Source organism: Coptis chinensis, chromosome 2 (genome assembly GCF_015680905.1).
Source record: "Coptis chinensis isolate HL-2020 chromosome 2, ASM1568090v1, whole genome shotgun sequence".
NCBI lineage: Eukaryota > Viridiplantae > Streptophyta > Magnoliopsida > Ranunculales > Ranunculaceae > Coptis > Coptis chinensis.
Genome location: NC_141457.1, coordinates 75,926,287 through 75,943,456, shown reverse-complemented (window position 1 = coordinate 75,943,456; position 17,170 = coordinate 75,926,287).

Genomic DNA, 17,170 nt, shown 5'->3' with positions numbered 1-17,170 from the left:
GTACCAACACCTTCAACACCTCCAGTGAATTCAAGTCAGAGGTAGTTACATTTTGGGATTTTAGTTATATTTTGGGTATTTGGCATAATGTTGTTCAGTCATGCATGATATTTTAAGATTTGATGTACTTTTGGATTTATTTTTTGCCTGAAGTACTTTTGGATTTGTATGCTATATTGGTCTGATCTTGGTTGAAATTCGTCCTCTGGTTTAACTTCTTTTGAATGCTAAATTTGTCCTCTGTTTTGTTTGGAATTTGTATACTAAATTTGGATTTGTATACTAAGAAACTTGTGACATAGTATCCTACTGACAGATGAGATACATAAACACACAGACATTATTAGGACCAAGTCTTAAAAAAACCCATACATAACACACATACACAACAAACTAGCCCTATGGGTACCCCACAATGCAACAACACTCATACCCACACACATCACAATTAACAACAAGTGTGACATTCTTCTCAATGGGCAGAAGAAGCTGGTTCTCAGCAGTAGTTAGTTGAACCTTATTGAAACATCCAACCCAATCACAGCAGAGCAAAACTCATGTACTTTGCCAGATTTATCTTCAGACTTGTGCAAATCCATAATGCCTCTACAATTTTCCATATTGCATCTCTTTTTCAAGTATGGACACTTAGGAGCTATGTGGTTTTCTTGGTAACATAGCTGACATATCTGTAAAAAAAGTGTTTACACAGGTTAGACTTTGATACAAGAAATAATATCATCTTTTATGACGTAGTCCTTACTGTATTTGACAAATTAGACTATAGTCCTACTTTTCAGCCACTAGAGTTTTGAAGTAAGGTATTGTACCAGTGGCGCCACAAAAGTGCTTACAAAGGCTCCACCCATATTTCCTTCCAAATTTTGTTGTGATATTTGCAAATGATGAATTTTCAGAGGCCATAAATGATTTTGGATGAATTGGGTCTTGGTCTCTTATACAAAGCACCACCAACGGCTCTATAGTTTTGGCCTTTGATTTGTTAGTTAGATTGTGACACGTGGCAAACCAATTTAAGTGTTGTTCCAACGGTAATTTTACTTATTCAAGTGATGTTACACGCGAGGGGTAGTATTGTCATTTCAAAAATACAAGCAAATTGACCACAGTCAACTAAGTTGACTTGCAGTCAAGAACCAAAAGTAGGACTAAACCTTAATATTCAAGCTTTTCTGGACCAAACCCTAATAAACCAACTATTATTAGGACCCAGACCTAAATATCCCTAAAAATATTTCGATCGGAAATTTCTATAATTATTTCCGACCATTTTCGAAAGAATATAAAATGGCAGTACATTTTCATCGTCCATCTTACCAACAGCTATGACGATGAAATGAAGGGGAACTGAAAAAAAAAATTAGGATGATTAATAGCTTCTAGGAACGCGAGGCTGCTGCTAGGGTTAGAAATCGTCGTATTAATTATGATTCAAAGGCAGCAATGAGCATTTAGCTCACCTTGTAGAGCTACGTACTCCATTCGTACTTACAAGATTAACAGGATTACTATCAGGATTACAGATTATTGTGCAACAATTCCTATAAGAAAATTGAAGCGAAGCAAACGATTTTGTAAGTTTCCAATTATTTGTAATCTGTATAAATTTGAATAATTGATACTGATTTTGAAGAAATTTGTTGTATTGTTGTGAAAAATGTTTTTTATTATTTAGTATGGGAGCACGCACTAAAAACTAAAGAATGTCCACTCTTTCAATGATTTACAAGAAACAAACAAACATAACATTCATCATCTCTTTTAGAGTTCGCTTTTTGCGCTCCGCAACACCGTTTGATTTATGTGAATAAGGAGTTGTAGTTTGATGAATGATTTAATGATCAGAACAGAAACCTTGAAAAAGTGATTCATATTCACCCCCTATATCACTCCTTATAGCCTTAATCTTTTTGCGTAGTTGATTTTCAACTTCATTTTTATAGTGTTTAAACACTTCAATAGCCTCATCTTTACTTCTCAACAAGTAAACATAACAGTATCTTGTGCTATCGTCAATAAAAGTAATAAAATATTTTTTACCACCTCTAGTTTGCACGAACTTAATATCACAGATATCTGTGTGTATTAAGTCTAGAGGTTCAGTACTTCTTTCAATGGAATGAAAGGATGATCTGGTCAACTTTGATTCTACACACATTTCACATTTATGGTGTCGGTTTAATTTTATCTTTGGTATATAGTCCAAATTAATTAATCTACGCAAAGTATCATAATTAACATATCATAGTCTACCATGTCATACATGTGAAGACTTAATCAAGTAAATAGAAGTTTGAACTTTATTGTCGCCCTTCGACGAAATAATAAAACATGACATCCTAAAGAGCCCATCACTAAGATAGCATTTACCCACAAATACATCATTGATTATTCCAATGTCATTTTCCTTAACTCGTAAGTGAATTAAAGCATCCCCATGTTTGATGTCATTTTAGCAATGCATCAATAATTTCTAATTTTGAATTTATTAATTCAAGGAGATACATAAGCCCCCAACATTTTTCCAATTTCTTATGACAAAGTCAATAAAATGGAAAACCATTTAGATGTATATTTTCCAAGTTAGGTGTCTTGTTAAAGAATGTAACATATCATTCATATAATGTTTAAACACTTCTAAGACCTCAATTTTGCTTACAAGTATGCTTACAAAACAATATCTTGAGCAATATAATCTTCTTTATTGGCACTCTATGACGCAATAGTAAAACACATACATCTTACAAATAATATATATAATACTTTTAGAAACATTTTAGCACCAGCCATTCCTAATATCTGGAATGAAGCAAGGATTCTCGGAATCTTGGATCATAATTCCCCCCAAGTGTGGCATTACCACCACCTTGTTCACTTTCAAGAAGTCCATTCCAAGAATGACTTGAAAATGGTCTAAACGAGCTACCATCAGGTCCACCTTTCCTTGCTAATTGTTCATCTTTATGTCAACTTCCAAAGCGAGTCCTTTCAAGCACTGGTTCGGCTTCTTAGTTCAAGCCTCTCATATAGCCTTTATATTCTGCAAGTTTCAATCCAATATCCTCGGATACATACTCTGAGATTAACGTATCAGTCGAACCAGTATCCACCATTGCTAGTATACACCTATAGTTGTTGATCGAGTTCCACTTCTACAGACATAAGGTCTTCATCGGTGACCGAAATGTTCATAAGATTCAACGAACTAGTAAGTGTAGCAACTGGAATAGGAATAGTAACAACAAGAGTAACTAGAGGTGTTGTCATTTATGAAATAGAAATACACCTTGTTAATCCTTAAAACCAAAAAAGAAAACATAAATAAATTATGTTCAGTAAAGAAGAAGAATAAAGAAATATCTGTCTTAAGTTGTTAGGAATATACAACTTAAATATACTTACTCTTTACCAATCACCAAACTGTACAAACCTTTTGTCTTGTAAGTATCTTGTATTTCTTTGTTAAATCTGAGCTTAGTGTAGAAATATTATGTCCTTAAGACAGATTTTCCCCCTCACGGTGCTTGAAGGTTGATGGGAAACTGTCTCCCAAAATAGAACGGATTTCCTTCTATAGAAAGCTAGTATTTCAATTCTACAGAATCAGCGAACACAACATAGTATTTGACTAAGAACAGAGGGAGAAGAGAAATATCATAAATGTGTGATCTGGTGTGTCTTTCTCTCCAAATTCGTCCACTATTTATAGGTGAGTTGTGCCTTTTCGAAACAACACAGTGACTCTTAGAAAAAATTAGGCAACTCTTTGAAAAGTCAAATGTTTTAAAATGACGCACCATTTCGGCATAAAGCATTGTTTCGAACCAGTGCCTATTTCGAAAGGTCGCACCTTTTCGGTATAATACACTATTTCTAACCAATGCACCCTTTCGAAAAGGTGTATCTCACTTTACTGTTTCAAGTAAAACTAACTAGCCTGTTGGACCCAATTCGGATTGGGCCTGGTTTAAGAAATAAGTAGTCCAAAAAGAATATACGCAACAGCCAAGCCAAGCCCGAACCCAAAACCGAGCCGGCGTGTGTGTGTTTCTTGTTGAGTTTGACTACGTTCCGTCTCCACGGAAAATTAGGGGTACCCCTTGGGGCTCAACCCAAATAGCCACAAGTAGGCTTTATAAACTCAACAACTCTTTGGTCTTCTTCCTATATGGGACTATATGTTTTTCACACTTTCTCACATTTATTTCTCAATCATTTCATCTCAACTGGTGTAACTTAGGAGACAAATTACTCATTCATTTCTCAATGAATTTGTGTAATTCCAAGTTCCATGTGTTCACTACACTTTGAACTTTCAATTACAACCATTTTTCTAACAAAAACTGCTAAAAGAATAATAAAAATTGATCACAAAAAATGCCGCACGCCCCCACCTTCAGGGAATTCCTGCCTCCTCTACTGCCACTCTTCCAGTATCTTACTCTTACTCTTAAACCGCAAACAATTTGGAAATTCAGCTACTAATATATGGGAGGCAAGCATATTATTTAGGAGGTTTATTTTTATTTTATTTTTGCACACAGGTAGGGATATTATTAATAATAATTAAAGAATGTAACATGAGAGACGTTAAACTTAACATTATGGACAGCCTAATCGAATCTATACTTAGGAGGTTTGAACTCTGAACCCAATAAACTAGTACCGTTGGGCCTTGTTATTAGTTCACTTTGAATACTTCGAGCCCACATCACAGGAGAGATGCACAACAAGAGCTAGCCATTGGTATTTGGCAATAAAATTCGTTTACAGCGGTTGGACAAACCTTTTTATGCCTAGACTACTTTTCCTTTCGCCACTTTACTTTTGCTCATGTGCAGCGTGGTAGATAATACTTGCCAATTTAGCCCGTGTTTTATTTTCTTTGATTTCTGAATTCGCCTTCAAGTACTATTTATGTTCCTAGCTTTAGCTCCTCCATCTTCTTCTTTTTGTCATTTTCATTTGAAGATTCCAATATTAATGGATAGAGAACACATGCGCGCACATGACTCAACTTCTCTTTCAGAAATATGGATATTAGTTTCCATAAGCAGTATTTTGTCGTGTTATTAGGCTTAATCCTTTCGAGTTGATGAAGTTTTGAATTTGTAAAGTTGATGAAGTTTTAAATTTGTATTAGGGTTAGTGAATATTACCCCACTAAACGGGAAATTAGGGTCTTTTCTAAATACACAAAAAAAAACATAATCAACTTAAATTGACTTTTTTTTTATCTACTTATGAGGTAGACTCTAATTTCCCTATCTAGTAGTAAGAGAAAATCCAAATTAACTCATCTAGTAGGAGGTAATACTAGTTAACTCTTTTTATTAAAAACTAACTATTGAAGAATTGGTCCCCACCCCCACATCACCAGCAAGATAGCAACGCTCCAATTTCAATTTCAAGCTAAGTTTATGATAAATTAAGTGCAAATGAAGGAGTTACGAGTGCGTACGCTCCAATTTCAATTTCAAGCTAAGTTTATGATAAATTAAGGTGTTTGTTACTGCCGGACCCTATATTGTGTTAGGCAGACCCCAAAAACTAAAACACTTATTACAAATGTGTCATTGGTCCCAAAAGTTGTTTTGTGTTGGGCAGACCCCAAACCAAAGTGAATTTGACTTGTTGCAACCTTTTCAGCCCTTCTCTTCTATTCTCTTATCTTCCACCATCAAAAACCATAAACCTTTAAACCCTTAAGCCCTAACACTAAACACTAATGGAATAGCCCAACCCCATTTTAGAACATGAAGATGACGAAGAAAATGTAATGCATCATGACCCCATTCAAGAAGAAAATATATAACAAGTTCCAAGTGACCCCATTCAAGAAGAAAATGTAGAACAAGTTCAAAGTGAAGAAAATAGAGGAATGGATGATGATGCATTTAATAATATAAGAATAAGGTAAATCTAAATTAAACGTAATTATGCATGTAGTAAATATGTATGTAGTAATTATGCATGTAACAATTATGCATGTAGTAATTATTGATGTGTACAGTGATTATACGTGTAATAATTATGCATGTAGTAATTATACATGTAATAATTATGCATGTAGTAATTAAACGACCCGGCTAGGTCGTTTGTATTTCACACCAAACGGTGCGGGTCACACCGTGCGGGTGCGGTCCAAAACGATGTGGCCATGTCGTTTGGCATATGGACTAAAAAAAACTTGCCGGTGTGGACACACACCGTTTGAACTTAGTCCCAAACGGCATGGCCACACCGTTTAGACTAGGTCCCAAACGGTGTGACCATGTCGTTTGGGATTTGAACTTGGAAAAAACGATTTGTCTGTTTTTTTGCCACTTGAACGATGTGGCCACACCGTTTGGAGTTAGTCTGAAACGACATGGCCACATCGTTTGGACTAGGTCCCAAACGGTGTGGCCATGTCATTTGAGATTTGAACTTGGAAAAAATACTTGTCTGTTTTTTTGGCACTTGAACGGTGTGGCCACACTGTTTGGACTTAGTCTCTAACGACATGGCCACACTGTTTGGACTTAGTCTTGAACGGTGTGGCCATGTCGTTTGAGACTAAGTCCAAACAGTGTGGCCACACCGTTCAAGTGACAAAAAAACAGACAAGTATTTTTTCTAAGTTCAAATCTCAAACGACATGGCCACACCGTTTGTACTAGGTCCCAAACGGTGTGGCCATGTCGTTTGTGGCATTTGGTACTTAAGCCAAACATCAATTAACAACTGTTCTTTATTTAGGATCCTTCGGTGTGTTTCGAGAACTCTGGAAACTCGAATGACGTGGATGATGTTCAACCGCTTTCAATGGATACAACAGAAATATTTACTACGGAAGAGGTACATAGTAGGCATTGTTTTCACTTGTTTTTATTGTCTAAATGAAATTATATTAGTTTATTGATTGTTGTTTTCTTTCATATCTTTAGGTATTTCATACACGTAGTGACGTAATTGGTTGGGCAACTGCTCGGGGAAAACAATGTAATGTGGTTGTGGTAATTGGGAAGTCGCAGAATGCTAACGGGAACCGAGTACCAAGGCTGGATTTAGATTGCGAGAGTTCGGGCGTGTATCGTTCACAAAAAAAAACAGATAAAGCTAATAAGAGAAATACGGAAACCAAGAAACGTGGATGTCCATTTAAGTTAAGATGTATTTTCCAACGTAGCACTGTCGATAGTTGGAAAATTGTCGTTCTTAATGGTGTTCACAACCATCCATTGGCGAAGACCCTTGAAGGACATGCATTTGCTACTCGACTGACTATTCCACAATTCGAGTTCTTGTCAGAGATGACTCAAAATGGAGTTAAGCCTAAAGAAGTTTTGAAGTCCATCAGACATAGGTTTCCTGATAACCTATCTAGCATATATCAAGTCTACAATGCCAGGCACAAGGTGAGGACATTGGATATGAATGATCGCTTGCAAATGCAAAGATTGCGTGAGTTGTTAGCAGAAAACCATTATTTCGAGGAGGTGAGAGAGGATATGAATACGGATGACATAACGGGATTGTTATGGGCCCATCTGGACGGTGTTAAAATGGCTCGGACTTTTCCAAAAGTTTTCATCATAGACGCAACCTACAAAACCAATAAGTATCGGTGGCCTTTTGTACAGTTTGTGGGGGTGACTTCAACCTGGAAGTCTTTCACGGTCTGTCAAGTGTTGCTCCAGTCCGAAACAGCGATAGACTATGAGTGGGCTTTGGGTCAGTTTAACGGTTTGCTGGGTGAAGAAAGGCAATCTGTGATCGTGTCTGACAGGGACTTGGCCTTGATGAGTGCCGCTGATATTGTGTTTCCTGACGCGCACAAGCATCTCTGTAGATGGCATATCTCTATGTGCGTCCTTCAGAAATGCAATGATTTTTTTCCCACCACAGAACTTGTAGATAAAGGCCAGTTCTCGTGGAACATTGTAGTAAAATCGAGGACTGAGGATATCTTCAACCGTAGAATTGCTGCTTTGGAAAAACACTATAGAGTTGAGTACTCCAATTTTGTTAGTTATCCATGAGAGACTTGGTTGCCTTACAAGGATCGATTCGTATGTTGTCGACGATCAACACATTCACTTTGGGAGTACAACGACCAATAGAGTCGGGCGGTCTCATGCTCAGTGAACGCGTGTTCTAGGAAACACAAATAGACATGATTTTCTAAGTATGTTTTACTTGATCCACCCAATTTTAGAGATCCAAATTGCCCGAGATTAGAGGTACGCTCGAGAAGAGTCCGATTGTAACCCAAAGACCACCACCGATTCCTTTATTTCGTGAACTCGTAAAACCTGGTCTCAAGAAAATGTTTGAACTTGCTTTATGAAGAACTAGATACCCGTGTAAGCCGTGCTGCTAAGGACTCTGAGTTCATTTGTGGGTGTTATTTGCGCACCAGTCATGGATTGTCATGTGCTCACGAAATCATTGAACTTCAAAAGCAAGAACGTTCCATATCTTTGAGTGCTATTGATCCCTTTTGGAAAACTCTGTCTGTTTTTCCAAGTGTGTCGGTGGGTGTTGGTCCCGATTGTAGACCTTCGATGGATATGTTTATGAAAAGGTATGAAATGGCTTTTGAAGAAGAGCAAAGGGTTATGGTTAGAAAACTTATGGAGATTGCTGTGCCAGAAAGTACATGGCTAGAACCACCTCATGAGGAGGCGAAAACCAAAGGTCGGCCTAAGGGTAGCTGCAAGAGAAAACTTCCAACTGAGGATGAGAACTCTTCAAAGCGAGATTCATCTGGTTTTGAACATTCCCAACGTGAGCATGAAGAGTGGGTCTCGTCGCAACAATCGGAATGTACGCCAAATTCCAAGTCTTCTCATAAAACACCTACACCATTGAAATATGCTACTCCAAACCCACCTGTAGAGAAGTCTTCTCCGAAACCACCTTTGCCACCAAAAAAAACCACACCATGGAATAACTCTTCTCAAAAATCACCTTTACCACCTAAAACAACCACACCACGGAATAACTCTTCTCAAAAATCACCTCAAAAGTTAGACATTGGCATCCTGAGGGGGCCGAGACATTACGGTTTGGACATTCCAAAAGAACTGCACAAATATATTGTTAAAGTGGATGACCCTGTGGGTGATGGCAATTGCGGGTATAGAGCAATGTGCATTGCACTAGGAATAAGGCTATGTTTGATTGGAGCTGTGGCAAAGGCAAATTTTGTCACCATTTGCCACTAGTAAATTTGTAATGTGACAATTGCAAATAACTTGTGGCAAATTTAAATTACCAATGTTTGATGATACTGTGGTAAATATAATTTGCCCTGATTTGTAACCATTTGCAGCTGTTTGATTGTCCAAATTTTGCGACAAATATTTCATTTTTTTCGTATTTTTAAAATATTTAAGATTTATTAATGATAGCTACTCTTATGTGTAAATTTATTTTATTTTCATATGGTTTTATTTGTGTGGTTTTTTCCCACGGCAAGTAGTATTCAACTTTTAATTTTTTTTTTTTGTTTTCAAACTCAATGAAATATAAGAAAAACCGAAAAAAAAAATTATAAACAAGATCACTCTCGGCGAACTTCTCAACAATCTACCAACGATAACATACACAATACTAAATAATTTTTATGTACTATTGTGCAAAATAGTACTAAAAACATATTCAACCATATAGTTTTATCCATTAACACCATTGTTACATAATAAAAGACCAATGAATGAAGGATCTTGGTGGATTTGAACCACCACCACCTTGGAATACATGAAGATGCAATCTCCCAAGTGCTCTACCATTTGAGCTAAAGATCCGTTATGTGGTAATCTACTAGTTTGCTTATCTACTAGTTGCAACTACTGCAACACCCAGCAGTAGCACCCAACACACACTCCACCCAGCAGCAGCAGCACCCAGCACACGCTCCACCCAGCAGTAGCACCGAGCACACGCTCCACCCAGCACACACTCCACCCAGCAACAACAACAGCAGCCGTAATAGCACCTAGCACACTCCACCCAGCAGCAATAGCACCACAGAGGCCACCGCACCACAGATAATTAGTTGATGAGCAGAACTAGGGAAGTGAAATTATATAAATGCACCCTAGTCTTAATTCTTGAACTAGAAGCATATATGATATTAACATACCAGGTTCTGTAATCAAGTCTTTTGTTGTCTCACCGCCTTTAGAAAGTCCTTTCTCGAGGTTATCACTTTCGCATGCATCAATAACTCTAACTATAGTTTCTTCTTCAAGAACGAAAAGAAGTAGTGATATCTTGACAAGTGGAAATATGGTAATTTTTAAGCTTGATTAAAGAGAGCAATGGAAACTCCAACAAGAGCAAGCTCCACTAGACCTGTTATAACAGAAACACATTGTATCACTAAAGCGCACATAGCATGAGTGGTAATGGACGCGTCTTGTAGAGCAGAGAAAAATGCAAAGTTTCTAATAGTTCATTGGAGAAAACTAAAGAAAATAACCAACCTATATGGCCAATGAATGTCATTATCAATTAGAGAAGCAATTGGGTCAGCTAGTAAAGCAAGTGTTGTAGGCAATGTAATATTTATAATCTCCCTTCCAAGTTCATCCTTCTTAAAAACAAGGTGGCATTAGAATCAATGAACCATTAGGCAATTGCAAAAGATACTAAAGACTGGAAGAAGTATAACTAAATAAGCATGTATTGTCTTTGCAAAGCATTTCCTATGGGGTTGGGAGACTTGGGAGTTGGGACCATTCTCCCAAATTTTTAGAGGTTTTGGTCATTTCCAACTGAAAACATTTCTAATATATATTATAATCACCTATTCATGATTGGGATGAGTTCCAAGGACCAATTCCCTTCTCACAAGAAGCTAATTCTCAATATCAAATGTAAAAGAAACAAAGCAATACCTTGCATCCCGAAGAAAACGGGGTGAATTCTCTTCCTTTCCTCGAGAGAGATTCAAATTGGATTCTCGCCATTACTAGAAAAAATATGCAGAACACAAGTAAGATACTTGTCCCCACGAATTGCCAAAGCTATTAGATGATTGGTAAAAAATGCAAGATACTTGTTCCCCCAGTAGGCTAAACTTCTTCGAATTCGAGTGTTGAACGGACTGCAACTAAACTCCTTTAACCCAATACCCCCAGCAATTCGTTCAACACTCCAAGAGATTGATTTCTTTTTGAGTCAATGGAAAATCAACAGTATCAATCACCAAAAGCATTCATCTCCTTTTAATTGTTCTGCTCACCTATATTACTCAAAAAAGTTTCAATATAATCAAATATGGAAAAATTATCAAAGAAAACCAAACAGATGAGATTATAGATCCAATTAAATTGTTAAAGTAATGATCCAAAGAATAAACAGAAAAGAAAAAAAAAATAAACAAAGAATGAGAGATGGAGAGAGAGATGAGCATACCTGAGCCGTGCAAATCGATTAAAAAGAGATTATTGAGGGAGGAAGGAGAGAGAGAGACTGCGAACCAGAAAGGGGAGAGAGAAATGTTATCGGGGGTTTTTTTTTTTTCATTTTTGATTGGTTGCAAATCATGGCAAATTTGTGTACAATTTTTTGGGTAAAATTTACTCAGCTCCCCCAGAGTAAATTTTGCCACCAAAATCATGGCAAATGACAACTTGTGGCAAATCCAAAAAAAATTTGCCATGACTCCAAAAACACATCAAACAGTGCCAAACAAGTGAATAGTGCCATTTATTTGCATTTGCCATGACAAATGAAGCTATCAAACACAACCTAAGTCAAGAAGAGTGGCCGTGGATGAGAAATGAGTTGTTACAAGAACTTAATAACAACCTCCCCCTATACTGTACATTGTACACTCACAGTGAGATTAGGTACGTGAAACCTACAATTTCCCATGAATGCGGTTGGGCACCCCCTAGTAAGTGGATGAGCATGCCCTTTGCTGGATATCTATTTGGTTCGAGATTTAATGTCATCCTCGTACATTTAGGAAGTATGTACTGCCATCTTATTTTGCCACTGAGAACCCAGGCAAATCCTGAGAGAGTAAAGAAAGTGTTGGGTACCGCTTACGTACAGGGATGTCATTTTGTCCATGTTGAACTTGTTGATGATTGTCCGGTTCCAAAACCGATGCGAAGATGGCGTAGAGCTCGACACTTAGAGAGTTGGGATACTGCATTACAAGTAAGACAAGTGCAATTTACGGCATTGAACATTCCCAATTTAGTATTGGAAGACGAGCACACTAATGATGGGTCCGAAATACCAATAATAGATGTTGACTAGGAATAAGTCTATGTAATTAATGTTCATGTGGTTGAATTGTAATTTAGTTTTTGATACAATTTTCTTAAATTTGATGGTATTTTTTTGTCGAATTAATTGTATGGATGTATGTATGTTTGTTTGATTTTGGAAAAAATGACTTTTAGGATTTGAACTTGGAAAAAATGATTTGTCTGTTTTTTTGCCACTTGAACGGTGTGGCCACACCGTTTGGAGTTAGTCTGAAACGACATGGCCACACCGTTTAGACCTACGGTGTGGCCATGTCGTTTGGGATTTGAACTTGGAAAAAATGATTTGTCTGTTTTTTTGCCACTTGAACAATGTGGCCACACCGTTTGCAGTTAGTCTGAAACGACATGGCCACACCGTTTGGACTAGTCTGAAATGACATGGCCACACCGTTTGGACTAGGTCCCAAACGGTGTGGCCATGTCGTTTGAGATTTGAACTTGGAAAAAACGATTTGTCCGTTTTTTTGCCACTTGAACGGTGTGGCCACACCGTTTGAGTTAATTCTGAAAGCGACATGGCCACACCGTTTGGACTAGGTCCCAAACGGTGTGGCCATGTCGCGTTGAGATTTGAACTTGGAAAAAAAAAATTTTGCGCTTTTTTACTACTTGAAGCGGTGTGGCCACACCGTTTTGGACTAAGTTCAAATGACACACCGCGTTCAAGACTTAGTCTTGAACGGTGTGGCCATGTCGGTTTGAGACTAAAAAAAAAATGACTTCTCTGTTTTTTTTGCCTCTTGAACGGTGTGGCCACACCGTTCAAGAGGCAAAAAAACAGAGAAGTCATTTTGTTTCGTGTTTTGGCAAAAAAACATATGTTTCGTGTTTTAGCAATTTATCAATGTTTTATACATGGCATAAGAGAAATGAGAGTGGAAAAAGTGAAGAAGATATTCCAAAAGTTTGACAAAAACAAAGACGGAAGACTCAACACAAAAGAAATGTCATCTCTGGTAATCTCTGTAAACCCAAGAGTTCAATTCAGTTATGAACAAATCACTGCCATCCTTGAAGAAGTTTTCAGAACTCTATGAGGAAACTAAACACTAGCATGCACACATAAGATTGAGAACTGACAAACAAACCATTCACATAAATAACCAGTAAATAATTAGAACTTAGTTTAACATAACCAGCAAGAGTAAGTTACATCATTCTCTTCCAACACAAGATAAAAAGAGGTAAGCTACAAAATATAAAAGATTGGCTCTATAACACATTTCCAACAAGACTGCCAATGCTCAACATACTAAACCCTAAACTAACCAAACTCAACATTGCTAAATCCAATGCTCCTTAACGATATCATCCGCCAATAAATTTGCACCGGGTCAAATTGTATGCCTCCATGAACTCATTCCGTGCATCGTCTGGAATCGCAGTCCCACCCAATTGCAGGCCTTGATTGAGCAAACGAGAAATTTCATCGATCGACGAGTCTTTGTCAAAATTAAAACGAAAAACTACATTAGTATATACATTTACATTTTACATTTATAAAATAAAAAAAAAAAAAAACTAACGTTGTAAAGTATTAACTCACCAGATTATGATATGGAAGACTCTGTAGGGAATAGTGATTAAGATGATCAGGGTTTATCATTCGAATATGACTATTGTTTTCGTACCAACTCATGTATCTACTAACACACTCCCATGGATAAGACGGAATGGGTCCTCAATGTTCAAGTTGTATCAAGTGATTCTGCCATTTACTCCAATAGGAAGACACAATATTAAATTTCACATCGTACCCGCGTCCGGAAGTAGTTCACGTCGAGGTCTTTGGTCTTGGGGGATCTGAAGGTACAAACTGCATATGACCTAACTGACGCACAACCCTCGAAACATTATACTGCTCGACATTATCAAGAAAGCATATAAATCCCTCGAAAAATGTTATTTCATCCACCGGCCGCATAGCTCGGACTTCAGCATAGGGATATCATTCAACCTGTCAAATAGCATATGATCGAGGAAATTAATTATTAACCACATACTAATAATATCAATTAATAAATAAAACTATTTACATACAAAAATGCTTACATCGGTACAAGTCATATTATCAATCATCATTTCGGGTATGCTTCAATGCAAAATTGTGCTAGCATATAAAAGAGGCGAAAATGGAAAGTACTTATGAGTACGCGACATGCTAAACCGATAGTCATCGTTTGGGAATGGCACGAACACCGGAAGTACTCATAAATCCATGCCTAGATTAATATAGACACCGGTTAATATTGTAATAGATAGATAAAATTGACATTGAAAAGAAAAAAAAAAAACTAATACGTAGGAGAGTGAAATACCCTGAAACACCCTTCACCTTGGCACTTGTGGCAGTCCCAAGACCCTGTACAAGTAAGCCAGTAAGGCTGCACCCCATGCGTAGTCTCTGATCTAGGAAAATTTCATAAGCAGTCTCAGATAACAAACGGGGCTGCAGTTCAGGCGATGTCGGTGAAGCGGTATATCCAAAGAAAACAACAAATAAGCTCTCACAAAGCAAACCAAGAACTCTTTTTGGGTTGACGCCTTTTTCACAACAACCCCATTTTCATCCCGTAAATCTTCATCCGTTACCTTCCCAGCAAACTGCTTCATCAAGAAATCCATCCTAACTTTGGAAGTGAACTTATTGGATTTCATCTTCGCATCTATTTTGTCCATGGGTATGCCAAGACCTTGGTGGAGGAGTCTTTTTGTTTGTTCCAGGGTCTAATCAGTGTCCCCAGTCACTGCTTTGCCTCTGATCGGAACTCCTAAGAGTTGGGCAACATCATCCAACGTGATTGTCATCTCGCCCCACGGCATATGAAATGTGTTAGTCTCTGGATGCCACCTCTCCACAAACGCAGAGACCAACACAAGATCCTGATGCCTATATACACCTAAGACCAGAGCACATAAGTCGGTCCTTTGAAGCTCCACATGAAAATTAGAACAGTCTGAACACTCTCCGACGATATCCCATTGTACCAACTTGTTTAGGTGCCCATGACACTTCAACACCCCTCGCTCCGCCTAAAACAACAAAAACTCAATATTAATGTATGCACAAGGTTTTGTAATACAAAATTTAAATACTAATAGACAATATATAATAATATTACCTGCCCCTCCCAAATATCGCGAGCCTCGTGCACCACATAGTCATACAACATATGTGACACACGAGGGCCACCTCCATAAACACCTCTCTAGAACTCCAAGTCATTGTTGGACTTTCTCACAATATTCACTGGAGGTACAGGTACATGGACTTTAGGGACTTCTTCGTCATCCTCCTCCTCCTCCTCCTCATCCTCCGCGTCCTCCTCTTCTGCATTATCAACACCCTCTTCGTCATCTTCTTCACTATCATCTTTTTCACCATCACCTACAGCTACACTCTTCCCACGATCCATATTTACATCATCTACAGCTATATCTTCATCTAAATCTAAATCTAAATCTACATCTACATCTACATCTACATCTACATCACTCAGAACTGTCTGATTTCTTCTCTTTTGATTTCCTTACTCTACACCACTTACTACATTACTGGGATCATCCACTTTCCGATCCCCTCTACGGACTGATGCCGAGGTGGTTGTTGCCCTTTCTCTCTTTTTCTCAGGCTCCTCGCGACCTGAACTACTACTCCCCCCACCTAACAACTTCTTAGCACCCGTGAAAACACTTTTTGCTACATTCTTCACATTCACATTCTTTGTTCGAGGCATTGCTACAAAATAAATAGGAGTTAAAAATAAGACATTCAACTAATTCAAATTGTTGTAATACTAACATGAAAAAACAAAGAACGAAATAAGGCGGTGTGCATGCCAATCTATATCTAAGGTGTGCATGCTATCTAGGCAAACTAATTCAACCAATATAAGTGTTCGTTCACTATACTTATTTGTTCCATAATTTCATATAGCCGGTAAGCCGGCACCAAGCATGGAAGCACAATTGTGACAACAATATCCCTCTCATGCATGCATGCATGATGATGGCTTCACGATTAAGAGGAATTCTTAAACAAAAAGAAAAATTCAAAGGGAACCTACTTTTAAGAGATTCTTGGCAAGGTCTACTACAGATATAAGAGTAGCACTACAGCCCATCCCACCAAGATTATAGCTCAAAACATTAATCTTGAAATTGTAGTGATTTATTATCATAGAACACAGGGAAGGAGTAGGAGTAAATAGGCTGTTATTCACTACTAGAATCCCAATTTCGCTAGCCTTCACTCTTGTTTTTGTCAAAAGTTCATCTATGACTCCAAATAAAACAGTTTTTGCTTCTTTTCTTGCCTCCTCCATGCATGGATATAGATTTGGTGGTGACCTCATGAATGCCTAAGGTAAGTATGTTGACTCTCCCAACCCAAATTTATTCAAGATATTCTTTTTAAACCGCAAACTTTCTTCTGAAAATAACCCCAACAGTTTTAATTGATTCATGAAGGTCTCGTAGCTACATTTCAATGCATCTCTAGGTTTGTAGGATGCGAAATCAACTAGGAAAACTTTGCGAGAACGACTCATATAAAACTTTAAAGCCGCCATGGAGATAATGAACATCAAAAAAAAAAAACACATTTATAAAACAAAAATAGTCGACGCGGCATAAGAGAAAGACAATATAAGAGCTGAAGCTCGATGGGGAAAATGAAAGGGCCATAAACAACTGCAGAACCAACCCATGCAAGTAAATGATTTTCACAGTCACACATACAGAATCATACGAAAAACTACTCCATATCAGAAACCCAAACAAAACATCAGAGTAGAAACTAAAAATATCAAACAGAACGCAAGTTGAATATATTGCACTCCATTTCTAAGTTGCAACAAAATCATAATTGC